The 22,961-nt window shown below is 45.7% G+C and overlaps 1 protein-coding gene across 3 annotated transcripts in view; it reads left to right on the top strand.

Annotated features, from left to right (window-relative positions):
* The first annotated feature begins 498 nt into the window (after positions 1–498).
* The window catches only part of LOC120897335 (F-box/LRR-repeat protein 7), a 69,943-nt gene continuing 47,480 nt past the window's right edge, over positions 499–22,961 (top strand). Inside the window, exons 1-2 of one of the 3 annotated variants that reach the window (XM_040302163.1) lie at positions 499–590; positions 2,849–3,349. The gene's annotated coding sequence lies outside the window, so the exon portion shown is untranslated. The other 2 variants (XM_040302154.1, XM_040302171.1) reach the window with 2 other exon arrangements.

Here is a 22,961-nt window from a genome sequence, read left to right on the forward strand (position 1 = left end):
TTGCATTCAAATACTACATTTTTATTTCAGAATCATTTAATTCCACGCTATTTCATAAAAAAATCTACATCCAGGTTCCTCGCTTACCGCCGTGCCAAGTCTTTTGATTTCACTTCGGTATCGCATCGCTCTCGGGGCTGCAAAACTGTGGTGCATGTGTGTGTGTGTGTGTGTGCGAATGTGTACTTCTTCGGCCATTCTTTTCCTTCCACCCCGGCCCGCAAACAGCCATGAAAACAAGTCAGAATGGGAAAAAGGAGATTGAGCGAAAAAACGAGCCCAACCAACCGAACGGCCAAGAGTGAAAAAAAAGATCCAGAGTGATCGCAACGGTATCCCGCTGTTGCTTGCAATGCTAGTTCGCTCTTTAAGGGAAGGAAGAGCGTGCGTGCGTGCGACGTGAGAGAATTATGCTACACGCTCACCAAGAGAGCGAGAGAGTGAGAGACAGAGAGGGAGTTCAGCATAGACTCCGTGATGGGACCGTGTTCCTTCAGTCGATCGTAGAAAGCTGATCCGCGAGCTTGTTCGGGGTATGCGTACGCGCTTCGTTTTTTTACCGTCTCGCCATACTTTTCGCCCCAAGTCTGGTTCGTATTGAAGCAAGTGAACGTTCGTTGCGAGAAACGGTGGTGTTATCGGTTTGTTCTTTTAAGATTTTATGAAACAAAAAACCTTACAGCTGCTTAGCCTAACTGACGGATGAAAAGAGTGTGTGTACCATGTGCAATCGAACAGATCGATCGAACATCAATTCATGCAGATCCAGCTGCGCAGCATCGCTGCAATGATGAACGGTTTCGTCCTGTAAGTGTATAGGCTTATGTTGGCGCGCGCGTGCGCCTGTGTGCGTGTGAGAGTAGGTTTATGTATGTCCAGTGGAACCCGACATCTCACTGCGCTTACGTATGCAAACGTGAGCGCGATCGAGTTAAAGTGCACGGGTGGGAATGTGTTCCGCGAGCCTGACATTGTACACCTTTCTCAATTATGTTTCGAAGAGCTACAGAACAAATGTACTGATGTACTTGCTTCTTAACATCAACACGCCCAACAGCTACATTGCGTAGAGTGAAGCATTTGTACCGTGTATTTGTGTGTGTGTGTGTGAGCGTATATCATCAGACCGCAATAGATCGTCGTCGATCGCGAAACACGTTCTATCGACCGATCCAGCGAGAAGCTGCGCTGTAGTGTGCGTTCCATGTTCGCGGTGTTTGTGCGTGTATGCGTTTATGAATATGTTTAAGTGTGTGCGAGTCTGTGTGTGTGTGTGTGGTCGTGTGTCAGTGGGTTTATTATTTCCCTTTCCCGTCACACCTGTGCGTGCGGTGCTTGCTTTCCGTGCCGCATTCCGATCGGAATGCTTCTGCCGTCCCGCTCCAGCATAAACCTGTCACCAAAAATAAAAATGAGGCAAAATTTGATGTGCACTCATCACGGTGGCGGTTGCAGATCTCCCGCAATGCTGCGGAATGCTGCGGATGGAACCCGAGCACACCGGACCAAGCAGATAATGGACACATACACACAGTGCGCTCTGCTCTGCCCGCTTACCATCCATCCAGCCAGCGCAAATCGGGGGGAATGATGCTTCGGGGATGCAGCAGGGCTTCTACGCTTTCACAACACAGCGCCGGACACTGATCGGGGGGTTGGGAAGGCGGAAGGATGGTTTTCAGTGTGCCGTTGCCGTGTGTGCGCATTAATACCGTTTCGCCAAACGACATGTCAACCGTACCCGAACAGCAAACAACTTTCTTCGTCGCTACGCCGTTCCGTGACCAGTGCTGCCGCGAGCTTTAGCAGCCTGATAAAGAGAGCTTTTAAGTAGAGAGAGGTTTAGGAATTATTTTATGATATCGTGATGCTTTGCATACTACAATTACTATAGATGCAACACATATTTTTCATTCAAATCCTATTCTATCAACGCTATGGGGAAAAAGATTCCATGTACATAGCTATAAGCTATCGATATCCCAAAAAGGAAATGTGTTTATCTTTCCTTCCCGGTGAAAATTATTCAGAATTGTCTAGCTGTGTTTGATACTATGATTTTGTATGCAACGTTTTCGCTTTTTCTTTAAAGAAATACCCTTTGGCCCTTTCTTCGTACATTCGAAAGCGCTCGATTTAAAGGATGAGAAAGAAAGCGAACGATCATGGTAGAGATCAGCTCCTGCGAGATGCTGCAAAAGAGCAAGCGGAGCGGTTGGAGAGATAAAGCGAGAAAGAGAACGGGCGATCGCGACACACTGACGGGAGCGATTAAAAAGAGAGATAGAGAGAGTAGTTGTGAAAGCAATCACCTGCAGCGAGTAAGAATGAGAGAAAGCTCAACATAGAGCTCCCGCTTCGACCGGGATTGCGCGTAGAAACAGACCGTGGTGCGTACGCGCCTGCTTTTCCTCCCCGAGTGTTTGTGCGTACCTGGACGTGCGATTGTATGTGTTTGCATGAGTGCTTTTAAGGGTTGAAACATGCGTTTGCTATGTGTTTGTACCATCCAACGAGCTTACATTCGTTTGACCCTGCGTGTATGTGTGTGTTGATTGTTTTTTTCCCTTCTGCTTCCTCCGAACGCGCAAAGAATTCCATACCCTGTGCGTATTTCTTTTATAGTTTTCTTCTGACTGGTTGCTCTCATGGTCAAGAAATAAATGCTTATTTGTACACTTTAGTGCGTAGCGAATTGTTTGTCTATAGTATTAGCACGTTGCAAATTAGTTTTATCTTCCATTATTAAATTCTTGTTGTAATGTGCAACTTGATTTCATTCTAATATTACAGCAAATAGTAGTATTTTTGTAATTTATCAAAAAATCCTATTCCATTCCCACTTTAGGTGATCGTGATCGGTTCTGTTAGAGCAAGCAAATATACAACCAGAAAACAGAAAATCCGCTGAAAAGTGCACCGTTTTGCAATAGTGCCACGCGTGTTTCAATTTGCATGTGAAGTTATGCAAATGTAAAAAAAGTAGCTGTGATCGGTTGGGCCAATCGTTCGAATTGGCCTCGTTCGTGTGCATTACCGTGTGCGTGTGTTTCGTATCTTTCGCCGAAGCTGGTGGTGAAAATTGATTGCCAAAAGTGTGCCCGTCGTGTTTGTATATTTAATTTTATGTATGAAAAAAAAATCAAATTATTCCACGCTGAAAATGAGGCTATAGTTACGTTGAATAAGTGTGTGTGTGTTAAGTGCTGCAGCAAAATTGTGTGATTGCACGTGTTTGATTGGCAGTTTTGTAGCGACGAATTCAGTGCTATAATACATTTTCAATCCCAATCCGAAAATCAACGTACACATCACAAAACTCAACGACCAAGCACAAGGCGGAGTATCGGTAAGAAGTGTTCAATTATTTTTACTTAACTTTAAACATCAACGTTGGATTATTTTGAAAATACTTTAAGAAAATCGTGCCTTCGAGCCACTTGCACAATATTCTACAAGGTATCACAACAGCCCAGCAGTATAATACTTCATCTATTATCCCTTACGTACTATTTACTATCAGCTCCAACGGTCGGTGTCCACCATCGCCTTCGCTCGCTCTCTCCTCGTGGGTGGCGACTGCTGCTGCTGCTGCACGAAGGAATTTCACCGCAAAACCAAATATATAACTGGCAATAGATGGCACACCACCCGATGAGTTTGAATAATTCCAGCCGCACTTACCCGTGGGGCGCGCGGCTTTTTTTCTTTCTCCATAAACCTGGAACCCAGCGGGAACAGAAGAACTGTGCACCTGAAATATTGCACAGTTGGGGGAAATCGGGCGTCTGTTGCCCAGCAGCTGCCCTGGGCAGCAAGGAGGTGCGCAATGTGTGTTTGTGTGTGTGAGCGCGCATTTGGATGAGCTTCTGTTGCCCACGCAGTGTGTCAAGTGTCAAATTTACAATAAATTGGTGAAGCTCTGTGGTGGCACAAATGGTAATTATACGCACCGTCGGACGTGCGGGGGGAGTTGGCGTATTAAATATGTTACTGTAGAACTATTAAACTCCCTGCTTGAGGTGGGGCAATGGAGGGAGGATGATGATTTGTGCTGCGCAATAAAAGTGTAAAACGCACAGTTTTGTAATTTAAATTGAATTTGCGTTGATATTTCAACTAAATCAACGATGCTATAAATACGAAGGGAAGATTGATACTCAGTTGCAAATAATCCAGTAAAATTAGTTAAGGAGAAAAAAGTTTTCTCTTTTCAGTTTTATAATTTTTAATCATTAAATCAAAGCAATTGATTTTTGAATTGTTCTTGCCCATTATATCAAAGACATTATTCATATTGAGTTTGACAACAAGAAACAATCTAGTTGGAAAAAAAGTCTGATCAGTTTAATTTTTGCTTTCCACTTCACCACCGCCGAATGCTACTCGATGCACAGTCAAAGGATTATTTGTTTTGCCTTGCCTTTCAACAGCCACCCCTTCTAGCATGGATTTATGCGCGATTGCCCGTCCCGGATGCGTGAAGAAGTGTGGCAAGAACTTTCAAGCCAGAATGCTACACGCACGCTGCCCCGGCGCGCTAAGCTCCCGCGACGCACTTCGGCGGTGTGGAACTTCCTTCCCAAAAACCCTTAATTGGGTGCGATAAAGTTAAAGGACATTGCAAACGGCAAAGTCAACTGGGTAGCAAGCAGCGAACAACAAGAACAACAAAAAAGCACACTCACACGAATCGATTCGATTCGGATGTTCAGCTTTAGCGCGCCACTGTGGGCCGCCGCCCTAAGAAATTAATTCCCTTTTCGTATGCTAGCGAAGCAAGTGTGAAGCATGGAAGGTTCTTAATTCTTCCGCTCACTTTTGGCACTGTTTTGGGCCGTGTGGCCGCATGTGGTCGGAGGAGCGCAGCCATGGGTATCCGCGGCTAAGCCGGGAGCGATTTCCTGTGCAAACCAAACCTGTGCGAGCGTTTTATTGCGACCGTTTGACACAAGCGAACGCTCCTTGGCAATTGATTTATATTCTGCTCGTGTTCGGTGCGTTGTGTGAAGTTAGCTGTGACAGACCCTCTTCTTTCCAGCGGCACCGATTTACAATTATTATCGAAAAGGGTGACAACCGCAATGGAAAGTTGAACGCAGCTTGCGACACAAAGCGACAAACCCGATTTGCACAAAACAAAAAACAAGTCAAACATATTTAATTATGAAATTATTGCCATTGTTTCAGCGTCAACCCACTACCTTGCACCGACAGCGTGTACTTGCTTACCGCCAATCGTGCGCGCGCCCCAATTGTTTACTTTCACCAGCACATTCTTGGTCCAAATCTTGACCTGCGAAAGTCATCCTCCATGCATGATGACTTGCCGCCGCACAGTTTGCCGGCTGCTTATCGATCCGGCGAAACGAAGGCCAGCCTCGTGCGCTGGTGGGGGGAATGGCCTCGCAAACAAAAGCACCAGCGTGTACACTAGCGGCGGCGGCGGCGGCGACGAATTGCATGATCACCAGGAGGGCGGCTTTGGGATGGGTAAACGTCCGGGAATGCTGGTACCAGTTCGGCATGAGATGGAGTGGCCCCTGCCCCTGCCGGCTGAGTGGAGATTAAGTGAAACAACAACAAAAAGAAGAAGACGAACCGATCACGGATTATTCTCGGTCGCCTTCGATGATCAAGCGGGATGTGCAGGGTTTTGTTAGCGTGGGGCGCGCACACACAAACGATCGCTTGCTACGGATTACGGTGAAAAGCGCTGTGACAGCGTAACAGCGGGGTTACGCGGGCGAGGCGGGGCAGGTTCGGTACACAGCGTGGACAGCGTGCAGCACAGGAAGCCGAATGCAGCTCACACGGCGGCATCGAACGGTTTGGCCTTTTGGGCAACATTGTTGCGCGCCCGTTCGGACGACAGGCCACGGTCAACGACGAACATGGCGTGTTCTGCATGTTGTATCTTCCCCTCCCGCGCTGTATTGTGCTTTCCTCTGTATTCTTCGTTTTGCTCACCAAATCCAGAAGTTGCCATCCTCTTCCTCCCACTCCTGCCCTCATCCGTTCGAGCGCGCGTGTGTGTGTGTGTATTGATCGATTTTCTTGCATCGCCGTATCGGTCTTCCGCACTGCCACTTTATCGTGGCAGAAATCGTTCTCCCCCGGGTTTGCAAGACAACATTCGTTTTTGACTATTTATGGATTATAATTTATGATCTCTCGCGAAAAAAACTGGAACGGTGGAACGGAGCGGTCGAACAGATAAGATGAACGGACCGATAAACGGATCGGAAGATGCTGTTTGCCGGGCTGAGCTCCGGATTGTTGCGCCGGTTAACTATTGACACTGAGAGCGGTGACGTGATAATGTAATTAGAAAAAAAAACTCCAGAATTTCTAGTAGGATGAGTGGACTGTTCTGCTATTGGAGCGGTTTATGATCTTCAATAGCTTTTTTGGAGTTGGAAGTTTGACGTTTACGTTAAATTACGTCAACACTTCATACAAACACAAGCGTCAAACTATCAAAAGTTTATAACAAGTTCGCAAATTCGTAGACAAAAAAATCATAAAAACAGAATACAAGCGTCTCGTATCATATAATCCAAAATATTACACCCACATCAAATCCAGCAAACCTAAAATGCATTAATCACACGATTATCCGATACAATGGTCGCTAGTCATCCTGCTTAATACACACAGATCGATTGCGCTTCGTCAGTTTTTTAAATTAAAGCGCTCAATAGCATCACTGGGGTACGACATTCATCCCGGTTGCCCAAACCGCGGACACACAATGCACCGCATTGTAACCATTTTACACCAAAGTCACCTTTCGGGCCGGAATCGGAATGACTTCATAAGCCACACGGTCGGCTGGAAGCCATACAGCGCAAAAAAACGACCCGTGTACCGGTATGAATCGCGATTCATTAGATTGCATTCAGAGTGCAACTCAGCGCGTAAGCATTGGCCACCATTAACCGAAATGCTTCATTACTTTGGGAGGCGTGTTGTAAGAAACCTTTTAGCCTAACCGCAACAAAAAAAGAAACTCAAACAACAGCTTCAGCTGGTCGGGAACAAGGAAACGCTTGTTTTCGGCACCGATTCAAACACACCACACACACACACCGGTGTACCGTCACCTCCCACGCCCGGTTTGGGATGGAGGTTGTCTTATTGCTTTCATTGGCTGGTACGTTTTGTTCAGCTGCGTGTTTTTTTTTTTTCTTCTGTTGCGCTTTAGTCCCGGCCAATCCTGACATCAATCAATCGAGCTGCACATTCGGTTTTGCATCAATCTGTTTCACGCACCTTTCGCTGGCGGGATTTTGGGCAATCGTTCATTTATCTGGGAGGATGACTCTTTGTGTGAAGCGCAAAACCGCACAGGAAGAAAGAAATAACAGTGCTGTGAGGATCGTCCTGCCGAGGATTAACGCAGCCAGTAAAACGGCCAATGCGGACGCACATGCCACATCCACCATGTGGACGGAATGTGGCTGTTACCTTCGTTTTTTTTCTCTTCTTTCCCGCGCAGCTTAATTTGCCTTCAAAATGGGTGAGAATTCCAACAGTGCAAATTTTGCAGCACTTCTTATTCATTTCATTGCCTCGCTTTTCCCACCAAATCAGTCAACTCATTCTGTGTGCGGGTTTTATTTTGCGCTATTCATTTCCTTACGGTCGGTCTCGGGTTCGTTGCTTTCGTCGAAAAATAAATGACCCGTCAAAGTTGCGGTGGTGCTTGCTTTCGGTGCGCAAACAGAACTGAGTCCTGCTCGCCGGTCCTGCCCGGTCGAATCCATCAGCCATCAAAATCACTTCAATCGCTAAAATTCAGAGCGCAAGCGTGCGTGCATCACACATTGCAAGCACGCACGCGCAAAGCGGAGGGTTAAAGAGGAGGGGGGAGCGGACGGCTTTTAACCTCTCCGTTATGCATTTTTGTGTCGGTGCCTATGTGTGTGTGTTTAAAGGGGTGGACAGGAAAATGCAAATGGCATTCGGTGGGCGAGAACGGCGAACTCATTACTCATAAGTCATTTGCAGCTGCATTCAAACTTTTGGGGGGTTGACCTGCTCACCATTCCGTTTCGGTTTGCGTGTCGATTGATCGAAGTTGTTGACGTGTGTGAGATAAAAAAAAAATGAATGCTATACACATGTGCGATTGGTACGGGGATCTGGTGTGGGCCAGCTTTTTTGTTTGGTATAATCATCTTCACCATCGCTTACTTTTGCTTTGTGATAGCGATCGCGGCGCGAGTTTGCGATCGTTGCCTTTAACTTTCTTGGTGGCTTAAAATGTTGCATTGCTCATGCGATTTGAACGCCAGCAATTTGAGAAAGAGATTACTCATACGGGCGGGGGAAAGATCCGTTGGACAGCAGGCCATGGGGTCCGTTCGTCTCTTTGGAAATTAAAAAACAATGATTTTATTTAAGGACGTTCACTCCATATTTTCTGAAAATTCGAATTCTTTTAATCTAAAATTTTACCGCTTATCTGAACACAACCAAACATAAATCATAACGGAAGTGAGTAGAAGCCCATGCACTCAGCGAGCGCGCGCGTGCTTAATTGCCACTCATCACGGTTATCAAACCAATGCATATGCCGATGACAGCTTATTGCGATACAAGCATTTTTGCCTCATCTTTCTGTGTCCTTTCCGTCGTTCGAAATCCTCGTCTCAGCGCGGGCAGATAACACAACGCATTAAACTTGTTTTGAGAGCAGTTTTTTTGTTCTTCGTCTGTGCGAACATCGGCGCATCGTGGTAAGGAAGGATTGTTTTTTTTTTGCTGCTTTTGTTGCCGTTGCCACTATTGACAACCAAAAACGCATGTTTTTCACCATTATTTTATGCAGTTGCATGCAATTTTAGTTCAAAACAGGGGGGAGGGGGGTTGAAGGTTGCGATGTACCCATGCAGCTGTGGGAACAAACAAGTTTTCTTTTGTAGCAATGTTCCCTTAGCGGTGGTATGTATTTTTTTTTGGAAATTGTTGCTGCTCTACTTCGCATAAGTAAATTTAAAAAATGGGAACAAAGAGGCAAATTAAAAACATTTGCATAAAAAAACACACACATTTATGCTTAATGGTTTGCAAATAGTCAATGATATAGTTCTTTGTGTCCATCTACACATTCAGACTTAAAAACGAATTGGAAAGAAGCTGAAATCCCAAAAGAACCGAACGGGACAAGGTTGCTTATCAGTTGCACGTACTTTTCTGCATTTTTTCTTCTCATGGTACGCATTCCAGCATATATAAGCAGCTCACGCAACAACCTTCACTTGTCCCGAAACTTCCCTCGAGGTTAGAAGGTGTTGGCCGGTGCAATCGAAACGAAACAAGCGAATGCTATAAAAAGATGCTTCTGTTTAAAAGAAAAGTGTGCAAAACAGCAATACCCCATTGCACGTAGCACAGGTCAACCACATTCGAACGGCCACGGCATACGGCTAGCGGTACAAAAGGCGTGAGGCGTTGTGTAAAGTGTAACAGTTTAAAGAAGCAGCAGCACAACAAAAGGGGATGCACTTTTGCACCGACGCCCGTATACCGTATACGCCGTTAGATTGTTTCTCGTTGCTGCTGGATGTGTGCGGGATGGAGCTAAATGCGGAGCGAGAGGCGAAAAAGGAAAGCAAACATTTATATGTACGGACCCCGATCAATAATTAACAGTTATTGGGTGAGGTAATTTTAAGCAGCCTGCTAATGGGTTGTTGCAGGTTGTTTTTCCTTTCCTTTTGTTTTGCGCGCGTCGAGAAGAAGGAAGTGGGCTGCGCTCGTGTTTTTTTTCGTGGTACATAAATGTGGCTTATGTTACCCAAAAAGTGGAACATATCAATCGAAAGCAATTATTTCTTCTCCCCGCTAGGTGTCTTTTATGCTTACTGCAAGTGATCGTGCTCGAGCGTAAAATTTGTAGCCAATTTTATATGGACCAATATCATCTAGCGGAGCTATTTGGGAGTAAGATGTGTTGCAAAAGATATACACAGTGGACTTTGTACCAACCTTCCCTATTTGCATGCGATCGTAACGTAAGTCAGTAAGTCAGCGCGCCTTCTGCATGACATCGGAAACCGTAGCGGCTTATTGCCCTGCCACAGCAGCTGCTTGTGTTGCTGAAGTTGATCGTGAACATTGTATCACTCGACAACGAACAATTGAAATGTTGGCTGGCGCTTTTAATGGTGAAGGAAATGAAAGTGGTCGGAAAAAGTAAAAGTGAAACACTGAGCTCTTCAAACGATACGCTGATTTGGGCCCGTTGAGTGGGAAACAACTGGAAGAAGTGGAATACAAAACTCTATGTTGGGACCCAATTTTGCCAGTTAGGCAATGGTGGACTAAGAAATAATTCAATTTTAATTGTTTAAAAAAATCTAAATTGCAGTTATTTTTTCTTTATAACATAAGAAATCTATAATTTACCAATAAGAACAACAAGCGTTCTACATCTATTGATTTGAATAGTTAAATCTTCAGTATTTATGAAAGCCAAAAACGAGATTGCCTCACATACTTGCTTATGAAACTGCATCGAGGCACTCGTTTCTAATTAAACTATTTACATTCAGGACCACCTCGCTCCCATCCACACCCGCAGGCCATCCTTTGCCAACAATCGTGACAATAGAAAACATAGAAAACAGCTTACCAATCCCCGCATCAGAATCCCTTCCCTCATCCGAACCCAGGCCAAACCCAGCTGCATTCTGCCTGCAGCAGAAAGGGGAAATAATATGCAATTAAGCTTGATTTTGGGTCACGAAAAAGAATAATGAAACTTGGGCGAAAACTATCGGAGAAATAGGTACAGTACCGAACGCCACTTTTGCCGTTCAATAAGCAGCAGCAGCAGCAAGCCAAAGAGTACGGCATGGAAGCCCTAATGTTGCACCAGTGTTTGCAAAGTTTCAAATTTTCTAACCCTTTCGGCTACATTTTCCCCTCTCTCTCTCTCTGCGCTGCATGCGTTCAAAAATCCACAGCTAATCACGAACCGACTGCACCGTGGCTAGGTTTGAAGCTTTATGCCAGCGGTAAAGTAAATACCTTGCATCACCACTCGCCCAGGCACACATTTACCATGCCGGGGTCCCCCCACCGCGCACCAACAAAAAAGGGGCTTGGCGTCATGAATTTGTCAGCGTGTCATGTATGGTACGCTGCCTAATGCTAATTAAGAGTGGCTTCGATTTGTGCCGCCGTTCTGGCCCGTCTGTTTCTAGTCGCAGGAAGAATTTCACAAGCAACGGCCACAGTGGACGGAGCTCATGACGATCGAAACAAATTGCTTGAAGGTGCTTGAATATGATTATAATTCGAGCAATGACGAGAGAGAGAGCGAGTAAAAAACCCCGCAACAACAACGCAAAACATCGAATCGCTGTCGATGCTGTCGAATCGAATAAGGAATGAAAAATGCGAGAAAAAAGTGTTTAAATTAATATTCATTTTTTGCGGCCTTCTCGTATTGCACCGTTTCACAAAGCCGGTGAGCTGTGGCCCCAGAAAAAGCTGATTCGCGTGACCCGGTTACCTGTTCGTTTATGGGTTTTTATGGACTTCAAACATATTGATAGAAAAAAAACGATTAAACTGGTGCAAAAATAAAATGTTCTTTAAATTATGTGATTATTCTCCTAATAAAACATGCGGAAAAATGTCCTCCTAGCCATTGGTTACATGGGCCGCACTTCAAACTACGACAAAAGAGATTTGTCAATAAAGGCATTCCGGCTGGTCGTGTGCAAAAACTGTTCAAAACTTATGCAACATCCTACGGAGCGCCACCAGCCTCCTAGACAAACGTACACAAAAGATCGCGATCGTGATAGATGGGAGGCAGCCCCATTGCGATCCCTTTCCTTTTGCAGGGTACGCTGCGAGAAACTGATCCTTCGCACCAGACCGTCCAGCCACCGATCCCATGCTGCCCATTGCGACCTCTCGTTCGTCCCACCAAACCGTGCGGCGATGATCTTTTTCAGCTCGCGCTAAGGTCTCCGGGGCCGCCGGTTCAACCAATGTTTATTTTGCCTAGTTTAATATTTATGTTGTTTGCTTTACTGTAGCGAACGTTGAGGAATTTAGGAATTTTACCACCACCACCACCACCACCGTTGGCGGGGCGGTTGGTACGAAAAATTGAAAACCTTTCATCCAGCGAATGCTAAAAAGCGACGATCGGGGAACGGTTTTGACGATCGATAGAAAACACACTACAGCGGGGCTGTTTTATTCATATCTCTCTTTTTCTCCCACCCTTTTTCTCTCTTGCTACCATCACCCATTTAGGGTGGCTCAATGGTACAACAGCCCTCCAATGAAATGGCAATCACTCGACTCGGTTTCCTCTTGCGCCGCAGCAAATAATGATGTTTGCTTTTAATGAAAACGAACACCATCCACCACTGATCGCCCACACACACAAACACTGTTACGTCGCTGGCCCGTCCCGGTCTAGCCCAGACGATCTAATGTGTCTATTTTCTGCACCCGATACGCCGTCTCTCGAAGCTGCAGCATTATGCTTTGCTCGCAAACTTTCGCTTTTCGCGGGAGTTTCGCGCAGTCCTGCTAGCGCGCGTTACTTATGCAACGAAAAGTTTGTCAGACTTTTAGCCTTTAGCCCTCCCTTCTCAATCGTCACCGAACCGGGATACTACTGCGCGGGATTCGGCCCGGTAGCTCCTTTGCATTCTCCTCCCTCGGCAGACACACGATCGGGGACACCACGATCGCCTCCCCGCTGTCGCCCGTTGACGGTTGCTTGTCAGGCGAGCTAATTGGACGGCATTTTCGCGTACACATATGCCTTTCAGAGCCTGTCCCCGGGGCGGTTCAATGAAATGATTATCTTAATTCGCTACATCAGCCCCGCCTTGGAGAGAAGAAGGGTAGAGACGCAAGGAGTGTGAACAGGGTAGAGTACATTAGGGCTCTAAATGGGACCCCACAATTTCCGATGTGGCTACGGGTTTTCTATCAATTAAATTAACTCGCGAAATCAGCTGTTGTTGCCACAAAAGGGTGGGGAGCAGCTAATCAGTAGACTTGTTTTTTTTCTCTCGCACTCGTATCACATGTGAGAGGTTTAACAGCTCGCTATCGGATAGCAAAGAAATGCAATGAAAACCGCATTTGATCACAGCGACTACTTCATGGCAACGAAGCATCATTTTTGCATATAATGTACATTAAATAAAATTATTTTTTAGGCTAGATCTATCATTAAAGGTTAACGATTGTGTTCTGAGCCGATTGAAATGTCTTTGAGCATTTCTATATAAATAAAGATCATCAACAAAACAACAAAAAAAGAAAACACCACCTTACACCACATCAACTGTCCCGAGTTGAATTCCCCCATTCACTTGATGGAAGCTTTCCCAAAGGTCGGCTGCTAAGTTTTCCGACTCGTGTCTTGCTTTCCCTTGTCAAAGCGATCTCAGCCAAGAAGCGAAGTTCGGGGTTGAAATTGTAACAACATCATACTACGGGCCACCCTAATCATCAGATTGTCACAGTGTGTGCGACCGCCCGGCGCACAACCTTTTCCGACCTTTTCCTATTAGCATTAGCTTAGCCCGACCTCGTTTCCTCCCCCCATGCTTCGCCTTGCCTTTTCCTGTTTCCTCCATTTCCTCTTCGCTCCGCTAAACCAATTCCCCCACCTAACCCCGCCGCGCGTGTGGAATAACTTCATCAAATAGACTCGTAACGCTCACTTATCCGGTCAATTTTCGCTTCTTTGACGCGGAGCGTCTTCCACCATCAGGGTTCGTTTCCCGTCCTGCTTTGGCGCCCTGGCTTTGGCATTTCAAAAGGCCACACACACACACATACACCAGTAACCTCCACACTACCATCTGTGAATGCATTCCGGCCTGCTGGCGCGGGCGCGTTACGATCACAGCGACATTTATGTTGCCGCGTTATGCAAATAAACCGTGGGGAGGCGGCATACAAGCTCGGGCGCGCCGTGTGCGACTGGCTCGAGTGCCGCTGTACTTGGGAGCGGCGCAACATAAACAAGACGCTTCCTTTGCAAACACCATCAACCGGTCCCTTCCGGTTTCCGGTTTGCAAAAAGAAATAGAAGAGCATCGGCAACAAAAAAAAGCTGAAACGAAACGTAAAACGATCCCAACACCATCGGGCGCCTTTCTTCAACTTTCGCCCCTCGCAACCTTCCTCATTTTCACCTGAAGTAAAAGGTTTCCTGTACAAGGGATGGTATGGCTGCAGCCGTGTGTGTGTGTGCGGCTCATCTAGGAAACCATAAAAATTTGTTCACCCTTCTGCCACTCGGCAGGTAAAGTGGAAACGCCGGAAGAGAATGTTGTTAACTTTTATATTTGACCGATTAGGCCCCAAAAGAGTTTACTTTTTTCTTTTTTTTGTTTTGCTTTTGCGCTTGACACAAGTCGGGAGAATGAGAGGGTGAGTTCGTTTATTTTTACCTCCTTCTCTGCTCCACGTTACCCCCAACTTTTGCCTTTGGCGCTTGATGACGCTCGTCCAACCGAAATCGAATCAAATGCATCATGTTCGCACCGCATTAAGTGCTAATGTGTGCCGTTCCATTACACAGCGTCCGGTTTGCCGTTGTTTTTACTCGTTGGCCGGGTTAGTTTGTTTTTAATTTCAGCACCCTAAACAGTTTGCTTTTACTTTCATTTTGCTGTCGGTGTGTTTTAGTTGTTTTTTGTTTCTCTCTGTCGTCTTCAAAGCGTGTATGTCAGAGATGCGTTTTTTGGAAGGTTGCATAGCGAAACCCCGACTTACCGCACTAAAACCGACCGCCCAAGAAGTGAGCGACTAAGACGACCGAAAACACTTTCACCCCAACCAAATCAAATGCCATCAGAAAGGGGGTAGAGTATGGCCCAGCAGATTTCCGGCTGGTGAAGAATTTTTCATTTAAAATCAACATTAGCAACAAAAAGCCAGGCAAAAAAGTGGGATAACAAAAAAATCCCTCACCCGACTAAACACACACAATCACCTATCGCAAGGTGTAGCTTGAGATTCCCAACCAGTGCATCATCATCATCGCCATCATTGGCCGGCATGGGGCCAGCGTGAGCAAATAAAGTGTGGATAGCGATAGCGCGTGAGCCTTTCTATTTTGCCACCCGTAGCCACCGCGCATTGAGGGGTGTGGCCTGGTTTGGAAAGTAAAATAAAGCATCTAAAATCACCTGTTAGGATAGGTTTTTATGTGTGCTTTTGGCCACTTATGTCAACACTGGGTTCGGGAGCCGTTTTACCGCTATCCCTAAGCAAGGGTTTTAGTTCGCGCTCCGGCTCAAAGTCTGGTGAAGTGATTTCTAGTATCTGATCACGGAGCCTGATAGTAATGAGTGGATTTATGTAAGTAAATTATGTAAAGAATCGAAAAGGGATGGTGATGAATGATTTGATTGGTGAAAAAAAGGGAGAGTGCAACTGAAAGGTATATTTTAAAATTGTAAGTGCCTTTCTAATCATAGTAAAAGAATTATTTTTGTCCTTGTTTTTAGCAGGTTGTTTGGGCTATTTTAATAGCAAGGCAAAACTACATGAGCCATTGTGGGATACAGTGGTTTTATGCAGTCTTTTTTCTTGTTGCAATATCATTTATTTTGATACATTATTATCATTATAACCTTTCGATCGGATAATGCTGGCACCTGCGGACCCTGCGGTTATTATAAAAAAAAAGATTGCAAACATTTCTACACATTCAACCAGTTCAAATGTTAAACTTCACATGAGTTAAGCATTTAGTACGCCGTTTTTTTTAACACAAAATGATTGAGATGGAAATTAGATATGATTTGGAGATTTTTTAAGATTCACTCTCTAAAGTGTAAAATCAATCGTCGTGTGCCTTTAGTCGTTGCTCTGCCCAGTTCCATTGTAAAACAAGCGCAATCGTGTTCCCTCCTTTACAGTTACAGCATTTGTGAGCAATATTAATGTCATTTAAATCCCTGTGCATCTTGATCACTATCAGCTCGCTACAACCACGATATGTCGCTTTAATTACAACGTACGAAGCAATTCCCGCCAAGCCAAGGCCAAGGCCCATTCCCAGGATTCTAGCCTGCAAACTATCTGCGGAATGTTGCCGCCGCGTGCATGTGCTCTGCAACGTTGTAAATAACGTTTAAATTAGAGCGTGATAATCGTTAAAACTGAAGCTTTTGCAATGAGAAAATAAACCCCATCGAAGCCCAAAGCCGTCGGCACACCCGCAAGAGTGTGCACACGGTCGTTCCCGAGCCGACCGATATTAAAAAGCTCGCGCCAGCAAGACGAGCACTCGCACACAATCAACACAACACAACATGCACTTCTAGGCATCTTCGTCTCGCCTGTGTATGCACACGCATCGTTGGCAATTTTATGAGCTCATAATCCATCCCCCCGTTCCCTGCCAATATCCTTTACCGGCGGGAGCGGGCGGTAGAAGGGTGGTGTTGACGCTTTCGCAGCATTGAAACGGTTCCGTCCCATAGTGCTGATACCAATTCCTACCAGCCCACGCACAACCGCTGCCCCATGCACGCTGCCGGTGTTGGTTGCTGGCCCAAGCAAAACAGCCGTTGCAACGGGTGTCGGAGAGGAAATGAATCGGGACAGGGACAAAAAAAAACACACACACAACTAAGCGCAAGCGAATGAAGCTGCCATTGCGAAAGAGATTTATTGTGTTGCCCCGCACAGGGAAGAAGGACGGAAATCCTAGCACTGCAGCAGTGGGCAATGTAGACGCGGCGCAGAATGCGACCGACCAGATGGTCAGTTATTGAAATGTTTGCCCTACAAACTCACCCCCGTGCCCGCTGGTGGTGGTCAGCGGATGATGAAATTAAAAAAGCATGGCAGTAGTGCATGGGATTTGATAAAGTCAAGCCCACTGCGTGAACGTAACAGTGAACGTAACGAGTTCGGGATGGGCTTGAAACACTTACATTTATTAAAATTTCTGTTTGAGTTAGATGTACGCACAGCAAAGAAAACATGAGGATTAATTAAAAGATGTATTTTAAGCACAGTAAAGTCTCACATCATGGTTCAAAGCGTGTGAAGACATCTCTCACACATGCCTCGCTGGGGGGATGAAACACAAAACAAAAAGTGTCATCGATAGGCAAAAACCAGCAAATAACATTCCAATGTCCCTCTGTTTCCCCGGGACTGAAACAAACCATTTATCATGCGATCGAAACGACCGAATCGATAAGCCATTAGTCAGACGGTGCCGCGACCGCGGGGTGGTCCGGGTGTGTAGCAAACCAAATCGCCCGCCATGATGCGTAGGCCAGCGCGAATTAAGTAGTAACCAATAGACCTCACACCTTGGTCCAGTGAAGGGGCTGGCACCACCTTTACCCCGCAACAGCAGATCGTTCGCTGTTCGTGCATCACACATACATACATACACACACTCCTACCCTGTGGCGGATCTGCGCCAAGAGCAGCTTCATGGTTCGATCCGAAAGCGATCCGTAAAAGAAAAACCTTCGAAACGCAAATATAAATAAATAAATAAGCTTGAGTTCGAAAATGAAATGTGCCCCTGCGTTCGATCGCCGGATCGTCGTTGGAAACGGGTCAGTCTTGGGATTACACCCACACCAGTAGGAATCTCATCGCGTGTGTATGTGTGTATATCCACATGCCTACAGCATCCAGTTCCCAAGACGCGATCACGTTCAAACACCCAAAGCTCTTTTAATGCTTCATGGGTGGAGTTGGTCGGATTTGTGAGTTTGTTTTCTTCTTCTAAGCTTAGCGTGTCTCATTTCATTGATTGCTCAATAATGTGTGCAGTCCTCCAGCAGTGTATGACAGTACAGGGACAGATGACACTCATCACCGGCTAGGTGTGCAATTGATAACTAAATAGACGCGACTGATGGAACCTTTTAGCTCGGCTTGGCCACACCCTTGGCTATAGAACCTCTGCTCCAACCGTAGAGTAGCTTAACGACCTCCAGCGCGTTTTGCATGCCTCGCTAGCACACTGCACCCAATAATCGACCCCAGGTTCCAATCGAACGCGAATGATTAACGGCACGGTGATTAGGGAGCAATTTTCCAAATCCTATCGAAGCTCATTGTTGACCAGTTATTACTGTTATTGACGCCCATTAGTCACAGGAAAAACGACCCTACCCCTGTCGTCCTCTGCCGTTCGATTTGCTTCTTCGCTTCTTGCCCTTATTCTCCCCCCGCAGGTGCCATCGCAACCTGCAAACACTAGCATGAACATATTGATCGAATAACGACGATAGTCAATCGGAGTAATGAATCGATAGGCCGGCTCATCGAATGGATAGACGCACCATTCGGCACATGGAAGGACACGACGGCCCGGGGTCTGTTGACTCCCGGGGACACATTCGCACGGGTGGTAAGCGAGCGAGCGTGGTCGAGGGTGGCCAGAATTGACATATGAGAAGAATTTCAATATTTCTTTTCCATGCGCATTAAAGCTCACACACAACGCAGGCAGCGACACTCTGTCCCTTTCTGGTGGTCCCCGTAAAATATGACTTCATATCGTAGCTTGCAGACTGTAGCTTAGGGTTCCATGGGTGCGAGATAGCTAGCTCACTCCTGTCACAAGTTAATAATGCGGTTGCGGTGGTGTTGGAAAGGGTGCAACAGCAGCAGCTGTTTTGCTGTGGCTATAAGCCCGCAACCGGCCCACCGGTGGGTCCGGGTTCGTTATGATTAGTTGGTGACTTCATTCGATTCGATCATCGGGAATCGATGAACGGTAGTGAAATTCCAATGGGAAAGCTCCACGCCAGCGGCTGAAAGCTAATGCATCGCACGATCGATTGCTAAACTGGGTTTAGAAAAAAATTATTTTAATGAGTGTGTTCATTCGTAATACAGCGACTGATGAGTGTTATTAATTCCGGTAAGCGATGGATTTTTAATGCGCATTGGATATGCTGGGTTAAGAGAGATCAAATGAATACCTATGTTTACTGATTAGTTTTATTTGATCGATACAAATCTGACTTATTTAATTTGAAATAATTTCGAATTCTGGTGTTTGTTTTTTTCTTTCTTGGTCAATGTGCTTATTTCTCACAGGAAATGTTTCACAAAGTTACGAGATTGAAGTAAGCGGAGCATACCGCCCATAAAAAGGCCCATACAGGCGTTCAAAACCAACACGCCACAGTACGCATCCAGGAAACTGGTTAATTTATTCCCACCTTTCCCACCCCTACAAAGGTCCAAAACCAAACCAATGGAAAAGAAAAAAAATTCCACTAAAAAAGCGGGATGGAATCCGCGTACAATCCACTGACCATCGTGGTGAAATTTGGAAGTCATCGATAGGTTTCGATTAAAAGTGGAAGAATGTTGGTGGACAGTCATCGCGCGCTTCACTGTCCGGAGCGACGCACAGCGACGAACCTCAACGTTTGCCACAGCACAAACCGACGATGGGACAGAGCATGAAGAAGAGCGGGTGACGAGGGGCGATCGGAATCACACGATACAACTTTAACGAAATAAAACACACTCATACAACAAATCGGATAACGGACTCGGGAAAGAAGTGCCCAAGCGATCGCTGCGGGAAATGCGGCAACACTGGCCGAGGGTAGGGGAGAGCCGGGGACCAAACTAATAAAGCCTAATAAAAAGACACCTTTCGGGAAGATTAGGTTACCCACCCGGGGACCGGTTCCGTGCGCAAACGGCGAAAGCTTCTTGATTTTCTCCCATTCTCCCCTCCCCCCCTAGCTGCTCGCACCGTACACGATCTCTCATCTTCACTGCTCGTTTGATGCGAGGGGCCTAAAGTCTGGAGAGACAAATAGGAAGGTAAAGAGCGAACGTGAGCGATCTTCACCCAAGGGATGCTGTGCTGTCGCGAACGGAAGTGCACTCTCGCGATCAGTTCGCACTCGTCACTCGGGATCGCTAGGCCGGGACGGACTCCTTGGAAGGAATGGTAGGAAAACGGGAAGCGGCGAAGAAAACTGTTTTGATCGAGTGCCAATCCGGTTCGATCGCACTGATCCGGAGCGGTCGCTCGCGATGCTGGGGGGAGAGGGATCATGGGACATGACACTTACACACGTTTAGCACCGCCCGATCGGGAAGTCCATTTCTCAAGAGCATTCGCGTTCGTTTCGTACCGCCTGCCCCTTCTGGGACGGTTTTCTCCCAAGCGATCAGCGATTGGTGCGTCGTGTATGGTTGGGCAGCGGCACTTACAACTTGAGGTTACTGAGCTGAAATTTGGAATTGATGTTTGATGGTTCATTTATTAAAGCACAAATCCACGAAAGACAATGGATCACAAAAATGACGCTTGAACTATTGAAACTTAAGTAGGATAAATAAATAAAATTATTCTGTTTCCAGAATTAAGATATACATGAGTCTGCCAGTGTCTTTAATAATTTCAACTTAGAAAGATTTCAGAAATTCAATGCCCGTAACGGTTATGCATTCCTTTACGGCACCTCAAAACTACGAAGTCGTTCAATTAGAAGCAAATGAAATTCAATTGCTTATTAGTATACATATTATCGCGTGGGGTCGATTTTTCACGTTTCATTAGCCAACACACAACAGGCAATATAAAAAAGCTCCTAAATGATTCCCTCTGCTCACCGTCCCTCCTTCAAATGCTGCAAAACTTCGACAACGCAGCGAGAGAAAATGCAAAAGCTGGCCTACTCTGACCGACGAATTCACACATTTGCACCTTGTTCACACCTTTGGCACCATTCGGAACATGTGGCGCTAAAACTCAGTCAATAAACGCTTCATTCAGCCGGGTCGTCGCGAAAGTGTTGGCACGCGATTTTGGAACACGTGTGTGTGTGATTTCCGCCTGGCTTCGAATGGCTTCTCGAAGTGTACAATATTGCCTTGATAACGATGTCAACTTTTTTGTTCAACGCGAGAAGCGGTCTTATCGATCACGTAATCAAGTACGGGCGACGTTGCACAAATGCACTCTTGTTGGCGTCATTGTAAAGCGAAAAAACACACACAAGCACATGTATGATAATATGATAAAAAATGAGAAGGAAAGATCCCGTTTGCTTCCCCGCTTCCGCGACATGCCAAAACGCGTGCGATAATCGACCGACTGCCACCAGGTTTGATCTTTTATGTTCGCTGTCGCAATTTTTCCCTCCCTAATTGACACCAAGCTTCAGTGTTAGAATTGGTGGACAACAGCAAAAAAAAAAAGGTTTGCTCTCAATCAACATGTTGTCGGGGTTGTTTTTTTCTATAAGTTAATCATTAACGAACCCCCGCGCTTTGCATATATTGCCAGTGCCTTTGCTAGCTGCTAGATTGCGCCGCTTCTCTCGTAACCACATCGGTCAAAGGCAGCGCAAGCCTACACAGTACAGCTGGTAACACACCGCACACATGGCGTTGCTGCTCGCGTATCGGGCCAGTAATTTTGCCATTCCTCCCCGAGGGCAGAAAAGCATATGGATGGCAGGCAGGCAAGTCATCAATGCGGCGTCGAGCTGGATCGGTTTCTGTCTCGACCTGAACTGTCGCTCGATGCAACAATGTTGCTGTACCATCGTTGCCGGCGCAAGTGAAGAGAAGATAAGGGAAAACTGGGTACGGGAGGGAGAGAATAAAAAAATGCTCTACCGCCTTCAAACACATCCCGCCTATGCCAGGGCATACATTCGGTCTTTAATTGAAATAATATCGGTTTTGCGAACGAAGAAGCAGAGAGACGGTTACGATAGAAGAGCGTATGTTTTACGTGTGCAAAGTAAACAGAGTCAATGTCGCTTTTTTTAAACTGAAGTACACGTCAAAATACTCCCAAGTGCTTGCTGTCAGTGTTTGTGACGGACAAACATTCTCCCAATGGGAATTGGGATCCAGCACTTGGTGGAATAATTGTGCATTCCATTGGGGTTAACGCTTGGTAAGTGAAAAATGGGATTTTTTGTATTTTTATTTTTTGCTCTATCCGCAACATGATAATCGTTGTACTATGGAAACTTGAGAGTAACAAATGAAGACAAACAAGTAAATTTAAAAAAAATTTAAATCCATTAACAGCAATACAAATGACATACTGCGCTTAATTAATAGTAAATTGTTGTTAAACATAAAAAAATGTTATGTTAAATGTAAATGTTAATAAACATAAACATAAACATAAATGACTTTCCCCTAAGAGCCAATAGGAATTGCTGGATTACTTAATTCGTATAAGATCACAGGTCTAAGGGGCTGGTCTCGTGGTACAGTCGTCAACTCGTGCGACTTAATAACATTCCCGTCATGCGTTTAAGCCCAGATTAGATGGTGTCCCCTATTAGTAGTACGTAATAAATAAGTCACTGGAAGCCAAGCTCACAAGTAGTACAGGCAGGCCCTTAACCAAACAATGGTAGTTGAGCCAAAGAAGAAGAAGGAAAAGATGGGATGAGATCACAGTTTCAAATGCATTTTTTTGTTATTGATTATTGGTTTGCAATCAGCGATTATTATGTAATTTTTTAAGGGGTTTTTAGCATCTTGTTCCATTCAGAATAGCCAGAAAAATTAGCATCAATCCGAAACCGTGAAACGTTTCTAACGCGATACACCAATAAACATAAAGCTAGTTGACAATTGTTTAGCACCATTCTTTCTTAGTCCTCACGATAATTGAATACTCAACCGTTTCATTCGCTTGCACTCTATCAGAGTTAATATTCAGGATCTTCTCACGCTCTCACGGCACAAACCGTTACCGCTTCCAGGAAGAGTAAAATCCAGCATGACGCTTCACACCGTGCCTACCTCACCACCCTTAACCAAACCTTGCGAAACCGTTTTCTATGTGCATTGTTGCAGCAGCACTTGTCAAGCGGTACCCCAAACACGTTCCCGGCTTGGCCGAATAATTTCGCCGAATGCGACGTGGCCGTGCATATTTTGTCTCATTAAAACGGACAGCCCCAGAC

This window comes from Anopheles arabiensis, chromosome 2 (assembly GCF_016920715.1).
Source record: "Anopheles arabiensis isolate DONGOLA chromosome 2, AaraD3, whole genome shotgun sequence".
Lineage (NCBI taxonomy): Eukaryota > Metazoa > Arthropoda > Insecta > Diptera > Culicidae > Anopheles > Anopheles arabiensis.